Raw genomic sequence first — 17,089 nt, 5'->3', positions numbered from 1 at the left:
CATGTTGGTGGTTAGATGACACAAATTTTAACTCGCTTGGACTGATTGACATGTGAATAAGTGATTTGTGCCACTGCAATTCAGAAAAAAATCAAAATAATTTTCAAAGGCTAAGTTGCATTTAAAATCCACTCAGCTCAAAATTCTTTTTTATTGGGGCACATCTGAGTGGCCATGAGTGTGGATACATTCATTTCTAAAAATGTTTTTAGAAACCTTGAGCTTGGGCTGTTTAAATGTGCAGCATTTTTGCTCTTTTTTCTTCTTCTTTCAATTGTTTGTTATCTTTCCAATGAATGATGTCTGAGATTTTCAGGCAGGCAAGGACACAGCGTCTTCAGTTCATTTATGGAGACAAGAAATAGGCACACAGCAGTTTGCAGTGCTTTATTGTTTAAGATAAGCACTGCTAAGAGAGGGAAAATTGTAAATACAGAGATGTTGTTATAGAGGCTTTCGTCCTCTCTAATTCAAATCAAGTATAGGTGCCAACTCATGTGGTCTCTATTGCCCTCTATGTTTGGGTTGATAGTTTGTTTTGCTGTATCATTTTTATTTTTTTTGAGTTGTTTTGCTTAAGTAAGACCAGAATGAAAATATAAACAGTAAAAACAAGGACAGCTGTTTTCAGTATAATAAGACATATTTCTTGAACACCAATAAGAATTCTGCAGTCCAGATTTTGCAAACCAACATTTTTTTTCCCCAAAAATACATTGGAAATGGTTGCCTTCTGATTCACATGCATACAGATTAATACTCTTTCAGATAATCACATCAGCTGTCCCTAGTTTTACTCCCAGCACCGCATTTAGTTGAATCAGTCCAGAGTCAATTCTTTGTTTCACTCTTGGTCAGTGGCGCAGGGAGGAGGATTTGTTTTATTCTGCACAGAAAAACCTTTATCTGATCTGCTCACTACACTCTGCTAAGACTCACATTGAGCTGCTGTTATTTTAAGGAGAGCCCTCAAAGATTTTTCTCCCTATGGTTGGTGTTGTGTTGTGGTGCAGCCTGAAAATAAAAAATAAAAAATTAGCTTATTATAACAACCTGACAATGCAAGGAAATCGACATCAAAATGCAAACAGACTGTCACAACACCAGTACAAGCATTTACATACAGAGCGAAATCAAGGTAATGGTAGCGAATCACGACTGTGTTTGAGTCATGTTTTGACTGACATATACTGAAAGAAATGGTAACCTAAAAATAGTACCATCCATATAAACTGGTCTTAAAAGTATTAATTAACATAACCGAATCGACCTAAATTCAATAATTTATACTGACAAAACTCTTTACAGTGTCCATGAGACACGCTGATTGTGAGCTATTTTATATTTGGGCAGTGAAATGTGTCCATAATTCCATATGATTTTTTAAAAAGCTTTTACTTAAATGCGGTTGCTTACAAGTAGCAAAATGGGACTGCAGAAGATGCCTGGAACATTAAACATCATCAAGCTGAACAAGTAAACTCATCTCATCTACTCACTAGTCCGCTTTCAGAGCCTCACTGTGCTTATAATCACACTCTTGCAAACTATTCTCAGACTTTCAGGGAAAATGTTTTTAAATAAAGACTAAATGAGTTGAAGTCGTGCACTCGTGGTCTAGTTCATTTATAGCTAATTTTCTGCAAAAGTCCAAAACTCCTTTAGGGTTTTAACTTACAGGTTGGAAATATTTGAATTGCAGTAAACTTAAAGGGCACCTATTATGCAAAATCCACTTTTACATGGTGTTTGGACATAAATGTGTGTTGGCAGTGTGTGAGTACTGCCGTTTTGAGTCTCACCGCAGTGTGACGTCACATTTCGGAGGGCCGGGCCACAGGGGTTGATTGACAGCCCTGCGTTGTTATAGTTTCCGCTCTCAGCGGTTACGCTGTCCTTCATTTTCACCATGTTCGAGCAGCTGTAACACCAACAATGTCTCGCAAGCAATCCCGGTGCTCTGTGTTTGGATGTAAGACTGAACATAAGAGTCTTCATTTCCTCCCAATATCTGAGCTGCTGAGGACGCTGTGGATTACTTTCATTTTTCAAGGTAATACGCCTCAAAATCTACCTAAATACGTGTATCACTCCAGACTCCTTTGTGAATGTCACGTCGTTACCGTATTTGTGTGCGTACATTAAGTATTTTTAACTGATCAGCGTCGTGCTTGTGAGATTAGTTTGCGCCGTTCATAGCTTGAGTTTCGTTCGGTAGTGTGGTCGCGCGGCTCGGCCCATTGATCCGCGCCGTGCTTACCTGTCATCGAGCTCTGTTCCATCGCGCGGTTTCGTCCCACTTTCAGTGCATTTGGCTTCCCATATGTACAGCTGAACACCAGTTCTCTCGCTCTCAGTTATGTTGCTTATAACAGCTGTTTATTGCTGTAGATATGCAATGCAGAGAGACGTATATGCAACGCCCTCTTCTGGAGATGGGGCGGGAATATGCAGCTCATTTGCATTTAAAGCCATCCACTCCAAATCAGCTCTTTTTTAGACACACCCCAAAAATGACATTTTCCAGCTGTTTTAATGAATGATCTGTGGGGTATTTTGGCCTGAAACTTCACAGACACATTCTGGGGACACCCAAGATCAATATTACAAAGGGGCATAATAGGTGCCTTTTAATTCATTAATATTTGGAAGATAAGTGGGGGTTATCTTTTTACTAGTAGATAACATAATTGAGCACATTGAAAGGCGTAATGGATCATATTATGCTCTGTCAGATGCTATTGCATTCAAGTACTGTGGGCGTATCAATTAATGTGAATGCACTTGATGTGAATACAGTGCATGATATTTGCAAAGCAACTCAAATGATTCTCACTTCTTTGGTCAATTATAGTTATTATAAATTTAAGTAATTGATTTTTAAAAAGTAATACTGGCAATTTCATTTTAAATGTACACACTTATGGACTTTTCCCGGTAATTGAAATTCAATAATCTAACATATTAACCCTCTACAAAAAACAAAGAAAAGAGAAAACAAATAAACCAGAAAAGACTGCTTGCTTTAGAAGGGATTTATCCAAGCTCGATAATTTGCAGCATTACAGTAAATCAATAAATCTGATGCGACTCCAGCTCAACAAAACAAATGTGTTTTTCCTTACATAAGAATGCTTAAGTCTCTCAGCAGCCTGGGCTTCAGTGAGAGTAGCTGTGTTTTTCTTCTTCTCTTTCTGCTGTAGGCTCTCTGTCCTGTTTCGATTATACAGATTATAGAGAAAAAAAGAGGCCAGGAGATGAGGGCTCTGGAGATGAGTTCTTCACTCCACAATTCAGCTGGTCACGTCGATTAAGATGTGAACTTTTAGAGTTCCAGCAGTTCATATTCAGCTCAGGGGGCCTTATCTGAAATTAAAAAACCCTCCCTTTTCCTTCCGCTTTGAAGTTTCCCCGAGCCACTCAAACAGTTTCAGTCAGAGGATTGGAAAGCTGAATGAAGACTTTGATTTCTGGAGATGGTTTTGGTCGTCGCTTTGAGTTATGCACCGGATGATCTGACGAGGAGAAACACGCATTTCACCGTTGCTTTAGCAGCCCCACCTGTTTATTACCGTCCACAGCCTCAGCTATTGGTTGGATTAATAACCACATGCTAGTTAAAAGAGGTTACTGTAGTTCAGATGTCAGAGTTGTATCTTAGTCAAGAAGTTGGATCTTCTTAGAACCTGGTCAGTCGTTCTTTTCAGAAATGTTATATCACTGATGGACTTGTTGTACCAGTTCACTGGCCAAAGCATAAATATATGCTAATTAACTTTTGCTACACCTACTAGTAAAAAAAAAAAATTATTATATTATATTTCTCACCAGCCATGAAACTGTATTTTGCATGATTTTTTTTTTTCTTTTTAATATAGACGGAATTAGATTTTATATATTATGATATATTTTTCCTTTGAAGTGACACAGCCACTGATCTGTCCTAATAAAGCTCCAACTGCAGAGTAACTATTTTATTTACTCACCAAAGCCAGTTTTTGCTTCTTGGTGTATTTACACAAATAATGAGCTGATTCATTTGAAAAAGGAAAATACATTGATTTAAGATTAATCGCTCTGTACTCATCCATTAACCAGCTGCTAATAACTAGTCTCAGATGACATTGGCTCAGAAACTGCCAATAGACAGTTTGCACATAGTCCATTGCAGATCACTAACCAAAAGTGTCACTGATGAATCATACATGCATAGCATTGATTTTAGATTCACCTGCCACTTAATTAAAAAAAGTGTTTTGTCACTTTAAATGCAAGTGTGATGGCTAATCATATCACAACAACCTTTAAAGCACAAAGAAAAAAACTAACCTGTTGAACATCTTGATTTTCATCAAAGGCAAAAACACATGAGTGGCTGTGGGCGGCAGAAAGAAACAACCATGTAGAAATGTGTGGATCAAGAGGATAAGAGTTGTGCACAATGACTCTAAACAGTTGTTGCATCTATCTATCTATCTATCTATCTATCTATCTATCTATCTATCTGTCTATCTGTCTGTCTGTCTGTCTGTCTGTCTGTCTGTCTATCTAAATAACAACTTTATTCAACTATTTCTTCTCTTCTGTGTCAATCTTCGACACACGTTCATGAGACAACGTGCATTGAAGATTGACGCGGAAGAGAAGAAATCTTTCTTTTTACACTACTGTAACTTTACAAATAATAATCTTTTAAAAACTTTTCAACATTCAAGTTTGTCTAGTTAAATCTTTGTAAAAAATAATTGATCTATCAGTTGCACTTTATTTTACAGCCTTGTTCTGATTGTACACACTATGTACTTGTTATAGTAATTACAATAACTGGGAAATAGGTACTAACCCTGAACTTTTAACCCATGTAGTTACCTTATAGGCTACTACACATAACTTTCTTGAGTAACTGTATGTACACGTACAGTAAAATAAAGAGTAACCGATATATCTCTTCAGGTAGGCTAAATTTTCAAACCTTAAGGCTTTTTAAACTTTCAAATACAACTTTGTCAATCCAATCCAAAAGTTTGTCTTGAGAAGTTTAGACCTTTCAGCTACAATTATATTAATTGTTTTTATTAATTTGAATTTCAATTAATTAATTTGATTCTATTTACATTTGATTTGAAATTGCATCCTGTTTGCTACACCAATTGAGTTGAAATTAAACAGGCTGATTTTGATTCCACCTTTTTTTTCACATTGTACTTTTGAGTCAAAACTGGTACGTTTGCACAATCAACTTGAGTTCCACCACAAGTACAACCTGAATCTCCTAGAGTTTTATACAGCAGGGAGTAGGAGATCAACACACAGACAGCAATATTGCCTCTACCACAGCAGTATCGCAGGCCTTGGCAGAGCACCAGGTAGAGAAAATTTATCCTAGTGGAAACTTCAGTGTGTGAATGCTCAGAAAACAGATTCTTTTCCAATTTCATATTTTCTATTTCATCACCTCTTTCAAAGATACCAATCTATCTGGAATGGTGCGAGATGCTATTTTGAGAAATAGGAGAGAGAAATTGGACAGATTGGTTTAAGTAGATTTGTCATAGCCTGGGGGACGAAAAAAAACCCACACCAGGCAATTGGTGGCCTATGGAACCCATGCAAGATGGCACAAGAATTTTGGCTGCCGTTTATGAGCAGTACAGTGCATGTGGTTTGTTGGGGACTAGACTATTGGAAAGCAACGTTCACATCTCAAGGACATTGAGCTCGCTAATTACAGTTAACCATTGCATTTGGCACCATCCAATGAGGATATGGTGGCATCAAGCCACCCTCCCAGACAACAGGAGGCGCCGGTATCTGAATGGCTGATGTCTAGGTGTTCAAAGGGGGAGAGCATTTGGCTTGGGAATGTCTATTGGGACCTCCTCTAATTATGGGCAGGCTGCCCTTAATCGGTGGTGGTATGCTGGCTGTCCTTGCTTTGATAGCTTGGCTGGGTGAACTCTTGGTAAGCAGGGCCAAATCCAAATGTCCAGCTGTGCTTGTAAGAGGATATTAGCATTAGCAGTAGCTTATGTTCTTTAGGGATGTCTGCTGGATTTCATGCTTTGTGTTTTAAATCAGTGGAGGTATGTACAATGATGGACATGTAACACCTGTTAACCACATGACTGCAGCTAATCAAATATGACATATGCCAGTCACACATGATATGACCTAAATAAAAATGCAATTGCTAAGATTGTGTATGCAGAAGGCAGAAGACAACAATTAAAGCATGTCATTAGGAAGGCTGTCTCAAGCTACCTCCTCAATGCAAAGGAGTCTTTCAACTGCATTTATTTATTGGAATGTCTATGAACAAAAAAATAAATATAGTTGTGCCATGTTTTTAGAATAGTTAAATTCTTAAATTTGTATTCATGCTAGTTTCATATGGTTTTGTCAGGTGGTGTAACAATCACTAAAAATAAAAATATTTAAAATTTTTGTTCCACCTTGAATAAGTGTACACATTTTAAATACACATTCTTATATATATATATTAGTGCTGTCAAACGATTAATCGCGATTAATCGCATTCAAAATAAAAGATTTTGTTTACAAAATATATGAGTGTTTACTGTGTATATTTATTATGTATAAGTAAATACACACACATACAGTATATATTTTGAAAATATTTACATATATTTACATGCATATATTCATATTCATATATTATATATAAATATATTTAATATATAAACATAACATTTTTCTTAAATATATACATGCATGTGTGTGTATTTACGTATACATAATAAATATACACAGTACACACTCATATTTGGTAAACAAAACTTTTATTTTGGATGCGATTAATCGCGATTAATCGCTTGACAGCACTATATATATATATATATATATATATATATATATATATATATATATATATATATATATATATATATATATATATGTTAAAATACACAGTTATTAATTGTTAAACAATTTAAAATATATATTTTTATGTATTTATTTTTACAAATATAATGAATTATTGATTCATTTATTATGTTCTGGGAGAGTTGGACCGCATGACAACATACAACTTCAACTAACCTTTTCTTGTCATAAAATGATCATAATTACCATATTTTAAGTTTTTTTTACATATGGGTGTGCAAGGGTACTCTTTATAATTTTGCTCTTTATTTTTTTTCTACATGTTTTTTAAAGAAGTAAGGGAACATTATGTCAAACCAATTAAAAAGGTTTTCTTTTTTGTTAATGAGGCTTTTTTTTTTTTATTATAATATGACAGTTGTATTACCCTGACATTTTTGTCTTTTCAATTTATAATATGCCTTATAAAAATTAATAATATGCCCATCATGGAAGAGACGTTTCCAAGTCATTATATTAATAAATAGCATTTTTAATCTATTTTTTTAAATAAATTAACCAGTACGACAGAAAAAAATGAGCATGCCACTGGCCCACCTTTAACTTTTTTTAAACTTTTACTTTAATGGATGTATAAACACTGAGAGCACGTTAAGATAAGCTTTCTACGGCTGCACCAGAGATTATAACAGGCAGAATGAGATGCAATGAATATTAATAAACGTCTACGGCCCGCACCTAATGCCAATTCTGAACCGAAGCATCATGGGAAGTGCAGGCGCTCCATAGCAGATGGAGACACTGTCTGTTTGTATAGCAGAAATCATGAATAAAGGAAGGGACATAAACAACTCTAGTTTGCCCAGTATTTTAATGCAGCCAAAGGCCCTACGTTGGTCGAGACTATCCGAACTCCGCCGACCAACTAGTCATTAAAGAGAGAGAGTTTATAGGCACTCCGCATTAAGGAAGTGTGGGAGGGGAGAGCATCTAGAAAGTAGCAGTCTTAACCTAACCGTCTAATCAGAGCCTGAGTCAGACGCACACACTCGCTCATGTTTATCGGACACGCCGTGAGCAGGCTTGGGCCCCCTGGACATGTAGATATGCTCAGGTAATTAAAGGAACGGGGGACCGCAGGCTCCAACTCAGCCTTCATTAACATTCTCCCATACCGTCCTCCGATCTCGGAGCCTCTCCAGCCAGAACAATCAATCCCTAATCACTCCTCCCTCCCTCTGCCCGCCAGCCAGACAACTCAATCCATGCTAAGATATGCTAATGGCATTCCCGGCGATGATTACACTGTGCAGTCAACATCGATTTTCAGTGACCTCCCAAAATGATCCATCTTCAAAAGCAAAGCTAAAGGATACAGTGGTCTCTCTGCTAAGCAGTTAGATCCAAACTGTGTCTTATTGTCATGCATGTGTGCTTCCTTGTTAAGTACTCACTTCTCAGACTGTTTTATGCAAAGGAACTTACAGTATACTTAAGGGACAATCCCTCTAGAGTAAAATGAAGTTAAGCGACTTGTTTAAGAGTGCAATTGTGATGTATCATGGCTTGCTTCCTGTAGGAATCAAACCAGCAACCCAACCTTCTGTTTTTTATTGAGGAGCTTTAGCCATGCTACTTCTTGTCTTGTGGCTCTATTGTTGGTCTAAATTAATATTTCATTCTTCTCGGTAAGCTGATGATCACAAAGTTGTGAGTTTGTGTTCTTAAAAGAATAGTTAAAAAAAAAAAAAAGAAAAGAAAATTCTGACAATTTAGTTACCCTCATGCTTTTCGAAAATGTGTGTGACGTTCATTATTCTGTGGAAATGGGAATCTTTTGAAAATGTCTCCAAGTGTTTTTAGTCCATACACTGATAGTTAGTGGACTATTTGTTGCATTTGTATGTACAAAAATAGCTTAAATGTGCTTCAGCGCATCTTCCTTTTCCTCGTGTGAACTATCCCTTTAAGCAGTAGACTTGTAGACTAAATACTATGATTTAGAGAAGAAAAGGGAAAACCGGCTCCAGCTTTCAGCTTCCTCTCACCAATAGATGGCACTGTGCCGCCAATATTGTCAGCTCAGACCGGCTGTAGAGAGTGGAGCAGCCCATTTAATGAAATGTCAAGACATGGTAGTATCTCGGTGTGTTGTTTGAAATACACAATGAGTCTGAGCAAAGCAGTTCTCAAAGAAAACCTGTGTTTTTGTCTTTTTTTGCAAGCAGGAAGTTGGAGTAATCCAGCCTTTAATACATTGTGTGCCTAGATGAACTAACTCTCTCTTTTGTCATTCAAAGCATTTTAAATAAAGTCGTGGCTCAACAAGGTTCCTTCCCTGGGTTTGATGGCAACGATTCAACTTCATTCTGAGGGTGACTTCCTGCCTGTTTGCGCTTTGACAGTATAAATGTACAAACGTTTGACTTGACTAGCTCATTAGCGCTAGGCTTTAGTCTCCTTGTGGGAAAGAGGTCGGTGCTAAATTGCCCTGACTGCCATTCAGTGTCTTTCATGTCTTTCACACACACACACACACACTCTCTCTCACACACACTCTTAATGGCTAATCAACTATGTTGCTGAATGTTCCTGTGTTCTGCTTTATTATCTTGATTCTTCTTTTGACCTCTGGAAGAAAAAATCCCATTCATTTTCTCCTTAGAGAAATTGATTGTTAACGATTCTGTATAAACCTTACAAGACTGACCTACCATGAGCCCTGAAGTTATGAATCAATGGTATAAGCTTCTGTTGAAGCCATCAGTCAGTGTAATTTCAACTTAATTAAAAAAAAAAAAAAAAAATATATATATATATATATATATATATATATATATATATATACAGTGGGCAAAAAGTATTTAGTCAGCCACCAATTGTGCAAGTTCTCCCACTTAAAAAGATGAGAGAGGCCTGTAATTTTCATCATAGGTATACCTCAACTATGAGAGACAAAATCTGAAAAAAAATAATCCAGAAAATCACATTGTAGGATTTTTAAAGAATTAATTGGTAAATTCCTCGGTAAAATAAGTATTTGGTCACCTACAAACAAGCAAGATTTCTAGCTCTCACAGACCTGTAACTTCTTCTTTAAGAGGCTCCTCTGTCCTCCACTCGTTACCTGTATTAATGGCATCGGTTTGAACTTGTTATCAGTATAAAAGACACCTTTCCACAACCTCAAACAGTCCAACTCCAAACTCCACCATGGCCAAGACCAAAGAGCTGTCAAAGGACACCAGAAACAAAATTGTAGACCTGCACCAGGCTGCGAAGACTGAATCTGCAATAGGTAAGCAGCTTGGTGTGAAGAAATCAACTGTGGGAGCAATTATTAGAAAATGGAAGACATACAAGACCACTGATAATCTCCCTCGATCTGGGGCTCCACGCAAGATCTCACCCGTGGGGTAAAATGATCACAAGAACTGTGAGCAAAATCCCAGAACCACACGGGGGGACCTAGTGAATGACCTGCAGAGAGCTGGGACCAAAGTAACAAAGACTACCATCAGTAACACACTGCGCCGCCAGGGACTCAAATCCTGCAGTGCCAGACGTGTCCCCCTGCTTAAACCAGTACATGTCCGCGCCCGTCTGAAGTTTGCTAGAGAGCATTGGGAGAATGTCATATGGTCAGATGAAACCAAAATAGAACTTTTTGGTAAAAACTCAACTTGTCGTGTTTGGAGGAGAAAGAATGCTGAGTTGCATCCAAAGAACACCATACCTACTGTGAAGCATGGGGGTGGAAACATCATGCTTTGGGGCTGTTTTTCGGCAAAGGGACCAGGACAACTGATCTGTGTAAACGAAAGAATGAATGGGGCCATGTATCGTGAGATTTTGAGTGAAAATCTTGAAAGTCTGTGTTGCCCAGCGACAGCCCCAAAACATTACTGCTCTAGAGGAGATCTGCATGGAGGAATGGGCCAAAATACCAGCAACATTTGACCTCAGTCATTGCCAACAAAGGGTATATAACAAAGTATTGAGATGAAATTTTGTTATTGAACAAATACTTATTTTCCACCATAATTTGCAAATAAATTCTTTAAAAATCCTACAATGTGATTTTCTGGATTTTTTTTCCTCATTTTGTCTCTCATAGTTGAGGTATACCTATGATGTAAATTACAGGCCTCTCTCATCTTTTTAAGTGGGAGAACTTGCACAATTGGTGGCTGACTAAATACTTTTTTGCCCCACTGTATATATATATATATATATATATATATATATACAATAGGTACATTTTAAGTTCTACGTTAAAACTTTACATTGTCTATTAATGCTTCCGAGATTTTATTAAATAAAAATAACTATAATTATACATATACATACCGTAAATATTTTGTTTTATATTATATTGTATTATATTGTATTGTATATTATATTGTATTAAAACACAAACGTTTGGCGGCAGTAAGATCTTTCTGCAGAAATTGATACTTTTGTTCAGAAATGATGCATTAAATTAAATTGATCAACAGTGTCAGTAAAGACATTTATAATGTAGCAAAGTAAATATTACAATAGAAAACAGTTATTTTAAATTGTAATACTTCACAATATTACTGTTTAATTTTGATCAAATATTCAAATAAATGCAGCCTTGGTAAACACTAGAATCAAACACCATTAAATATGTAATGTTGTGATTAAAGGCATACAACTCTTTATTAAAGAATTCTTTTTGATCACTATGGAGAAAAAATAATTGAAAATACACTACCAGAACCAAGACTAGCAAAAAGGTAGGCGGTTGCACTCTATTATATTTAATAGTGTATTAAATTTCAGCACATCACACATGTCTGGTAGAGTATAATCACAAGCAGCTGGACGTGTTTTTCTATTTATTTCGAGACACCTGCATTAGTTGCCTGATTGTAAGGCTTTGCTGGCATTTAACCTCACATACACATACCAAAGAAGATATGTTCAGCAATTTTAGTAGTTTGTCTCCTCGCCCTTTCTTTAAAAGGACAAACATTGACTACTGTATTGTTCTTATCTAAGCTAATAATAAACATACATCCTACAGATACCTTTTGGCACTTTTTATGATAAATAATACATTATCATGATGTTTTCTCACAAAGTAGGTCGTATGGGATATAGGGTGGTCATTATGGGATATTGGTCCCTATTCGGTTCCCACAAGGACAGACTCATGCACACACTATCCTGAAGTTGAGTAAGTCAAGCACAATCCCAGACCTTTATTTCTCTCCATCATGATTCCCGCTTATATCTCTATCCAAACAGACAGGAGCCTCTTATTATCATTGGTCCACTGCAGTTCCAGTGTGTATTTAATGTCTGCTCAACTGTACTCTCAAACTAATTTTCACTCATATTTCACGAGCACATTACTCAAGCTTCTGCCTTTTTTGACGTCCTGAAGCACCACTCATTCGGTTAATGAACCATGCAATCAATTCCCACAAAGGAGGAGGCAGTGCCAAGTAAAAAAAGATATGGTCACTGATAGTATCTGTGACCATTTTGGTCCAAGACTTCCTGTATCGCCCTGGCAAATGATGCTTCGGTGGGTCACAAACCTTTCTGAGAAACACCTGGATCAATAAGATGCCATTGTGTTTGTTATGTGAGCTTCACAACTAATCCCAGAAGACATCAGAGCTGCCCATTGTCTCAGGAGCTTCGTATAGGTGCTCTCCAGATAACAGAGATATCACTCACTCACAGCGTTGGACTCATGACCCCGGGTCAGTGGTCTGTACGTGTGTGTACACATATCGCTGTCCGTGCCCATTTCTGTCAGATTGCGCAGTAGGATATTTCATATGTTTCTGTATCTCGCTGCCTGTTGGATAAAACTTGATGAATGTTCAACATCATATGTTGCACAATGATGTAATCACTCTGAACTGAACAGATAAAAATATATTTCTACCACTAATCCCACAATTGATTAGATAAATGATACCAGTCTGTCATACCTTAGGGCACCATGTTCCTCAGTCTCTCTGAGACAGTCGGTTTACTTTTTGCCCTTGGCGCTTATGTGCATTTCCCATTTTGTAAGTGTCTGTGTGCTGTGTGCATGCATGATTTATTCAGCAGATATGCAGCTGCTTTGGCCCCACTGCTTTTTATAGATAGTCTGAAGCCAATAAAGAAATGCATGCACTGCAAGCCGGTCGTGAGGCAGTTAAAAGCAAAGTCAATAAAAATGATGAGCTTTTGCAGAGCAGGAGTGGCCCCGTAAATGCCTCACCTTCTTCTTCTTCCGCATTGATTTTTATTGTGCTCGATGCTCCTGATTAATCGCCGGTGGCCCTTGAGTGGTTGGGGCCGTGGACAGTGGTGCAAAAGGTCTCCCAAAGCGCTGCCGCTCATTCAAGCAAGATCGTCATGTGCTCTGTGAGCAAGTGAGAGACGCTATCAGGTAGGACTAAATGGCTTTGATATGAACTGTGTAGAGTCGAGAGGTCAGGATGAAAGCACTAACAATCCCATCATCCATTTATCGAGACCAAGGGTTTTCAAACTGGGGTCCGGGGACCACCAGGGGGCCGCAAGAGGGTGCTAGAGGGGAATTTTTAGGGTTGTCAAAACTTCTGTTGCGTTGAACATTTAATTAATATCTTATAACATATACCAAATTCTAAATATTTTTTTCATTTTGCTTTCTAAAGACCGGTTTGTAATTGAGATTATAATTACAGTTATTATTATTTTTTTTAATATCCTTAATTTTTAACAGCATGAAATAAAACCCATATGGCTGATTAAAAAAATATATTTATTTATAAGTGCTCATTTCTCCTTTCAAGCTGGAAACATATGTTTGTGTTTGATGCCAATATCTACAAAATCTTACTTCTTAAATTTATTGGTAAAGAGCAATATTGGACATCTTAATCATACTCCATCCGTTCCCCTATTTGTTCATTTAGATTACATTTGCCATCATTTAAATTTTAATATTGGTGAATCGCTATTGGAAACATGTTGTTTTTCAAATATTGCGTGTGATATGTGATATAAAGAAGTGAATCATATTTGGAGGTGCTTGGTATCAAAAAGTTATCCAGCAAATGCTGAATATAAGGATGTCACCTAAGTCATGGACAACTCGGGATGTTTTAGCAGGCATGTGAGGAAATCTAAATTGAAAATAACAACAATGGTCTCTGGAGTGCTGCTGGCTTCCTGAGGGGAAAAATGCCTTCGTATTAGTGGCAAAAATGAAAGAAAGAAGCCAATTAGCACCGATGGGTGCCGGTAATCAAGAATAACAAATGGCTGAAATTAGCCACCCCCCGTTCGTCTTTGTCTAAGCATCTCTATTGTGCAGCAAACGCAGGTTGTGCGGCCAGTGAATTTAGTCGCATGCTTTAAAGAGATTCGACACCCGGAGGTGGCGACCCTGCTGGTTTCCCTCACAAAGCATGCATGCACACAAAACACAAACATGTACGTAAAAACTGCAGGGTGATTTATCTTTTGTGTTCATAAATGAATGGGTAGCTTTTATGTTTTCAGTGTTTTCTCTCTGGTTCTTTTAATGACCTGTATTAAAGTAGCTCCATTTATCGACCTTCACTGAAACCTCAGAGCGCGAAACGACCACCGTTAACAAGAATGTGGGGAGAGGCAGGCTTTTAGATAAAAATGAGCGGATAAAGGGAAACTGGATCTTGCTTTCGCTCTCTCTCGCTCTCCCCCTGTGCACCACACAACTCTGGCATCAGATCAGACACCATGTTCTTTTGGTAGATAAAGGGAAGCTCTTACTATTGTAGCAAACACACCATCTTTTGTGACTGGCAACACCCATATGGATGATTACAGACTTGCCTTCTACAAAGCCACTCTGCTGCCAGAGATCACAAAAACGTCCGCACGTCAAAACCGTTCTTGGCGTGACTTATAAATAAACAAGGCTCTTTTAAATAAAAGCAACAACACAAATGACTTAAATAGTAATTAAATCATCTATGCTCATGAAACCATTGTTCCTGCAGAGTACAGCAACTATATTTAACACAACAGTTGTGTCTGTACAACCATAGTGACCTCAGGAAAAAATGGATGGCTCATCATTATTATGTTTAGAGCGATGCAAATTGCAATCTATGGTTTTTATCACAGACAAGAAACTGCCTCATTTGTATAAAAAATACTGCCTTAAACATTGGACCCCAGTGACTTTTGTATGGAAAAAAGAAAAAGAACCCAACACCCAACATTGTTTCACAAAAGAAAGAAAATCATACAGGTTTGGAACAACATGAGGGGGATCTTGAAATTACTGTACTCAAACCTGAGTTAGTTACATTACATTCATGCAGATGGCTTTATCTAAAGAAATTTAATTTGCAAAGTATACATATTAACAGTTCATAGGTTCTCTGGAGATTGAACCCATGGCCTTGTTACTAGTGCCATGTGCTACTGTTTACTCTACAGGAAAGCTTTCATATGGATGGACATATCGCCGGCCCTTAAGAGATTATTATGGATGAGCCTACACAGTTCCTGCCAAGATACTGTAATTGCAGACCCTTTTCCCGGGATTCAGCCCTCTGTGATTAACACAGTTGTTAGCCAACTTAATCTGTGATTATGTATTTTCTACATTTTTTACTGAAAATTGAAGATATATAAAATCATTGGTCTCTCAAATGTTTTAACAATTGCATTGATTTCACTTTCACATATCAAATGATTGGAAGTGTTTGCCAATCTTGTCTGCATATCTGTACGCTCCAATCCTTCATTTTCTCCATAACAGATTTGTCCAAAACTTTTGCGATATTTGATAAATGTCAATAAAAAAAAAAAAACTGTTGTGAAATGACAATGTTTCCATTAACCAATGTTAAAGCATTATCTATCCAAGCATTAATGGCAAGGAAACCCCCTATATACTTGAGAGTGGCCACATACACTATGAGGTGTTTCTTGGAGGTTAAAGTACATAAAATAATGATCCTGTGACTTTCATCTACACTGCAGTTTCCACTGCAGTTTTGCTAAATATTCCTTTTTTGAATTGCCTGAAAAAAAAAAAAAAACTCGTGAGCGTAAATTTTTTTTTGTGATATAAGGGAGTTTTTGCAAAATTGACATGTTTCCATTGGGCATAAATTTGCAATTTCAATTTGCGCAGTTTGAAGGGTAATGGAAACACAGCTCATGTTTTGTTTTTGTTTCACTACTTATTCTTACTTTCAACGAGTGTACTTACTATAAATAAACTTTAGACCAATAATTTTCAATTCCAGAGTTTTGACCCAAACATTTGTTGCTGGTCTGTAGAGCAAAAAAAGAAAAAAGAAAAATGTTTGGGTCTCAAAATAACCTTTCAGTGAAATTCTTAAAAGAACATTCTATTTCATAGTGTGAAGAACATCTTCAAAATTTAAAGAAACTTTTGTGCAATGGAAAGTGTCCATGGAGGTTAAAGGTTCTTCATGGAACCATAGATGCCAATAAAGAACCTTTATTTTTAAGAGTGTAGTTCCTGGTGATATTGATATATTTCAGTGTGTCAGTTTAAGGACATTTTGTACAATTTTGAAACTATGTCGAGTTGCCATTTGTTGTTGTCAATTGTAAAATCCTGTTCCTGAAGTAAATCAATTGAGGACCAGCATTGTTGAGGGCTTAGCACCCCTAAGCCTGACTTCCTAGTATAGACCATGTTTTTACATAGTTATTGTTATTATAGTAAAACCCTTATATAAATATTCACAAGAGAGAAAAACTAGTCAAAGTAAGCTTAATTTCCAAAAGTGGATCTGAGAAGCTGCTTGCCATGGACAGAATGTTCCTCCACAGATAATATCACATACAAAGAAGATGGGAAGCAGATGTTGTGCTTTTCGCTCATGCTCGAGTTTGGCCACGGGCATTTAAATTTCCAGTGTGATGAATATGAGTGGCTTTTTTGCTCGTGCCTCATTCAGAGGGCACAAACAGAGGAGCATTTGAATATTTCATTCCCCTTCCCCCCACAATGGCACGCCATTTCTCTCGGTGCCCACCACGGATGTGTCACTTCATATTACTCTTTCATTCTTCTATGTTCCTTACTTCCTCCATATTCATGATCCTTTCGTTTCCACAGGATTCAAAAATGAAAGCACCAGAGGTTAATGTACTCCCTCTGTACACCACCACTGTTGAGGAGGTCCCATAAGATGTCTTTGTTTGGATCAGTAAATGTTTGAGAAGCTGCATTGTATTTCAGACTCTGGTG

Source organism: Onychostoma macrolepis, chromosome 16, assembly GCF_012432095.1.
Source record: "Onychostoma macrolepis isolate SWU-2019 chromosome 16, ASM1243209v1, whole genome shotgun sequence".
Lineage (NCBI taxonomy): Eukaryota > Metazoa > Chordata > Actinopteri > Cypriniformes > Cyprinidae > Onychostoma > Onychostoma macrolepis.
Note: the sequence above shows the minus strand (reverse complement) of the source record.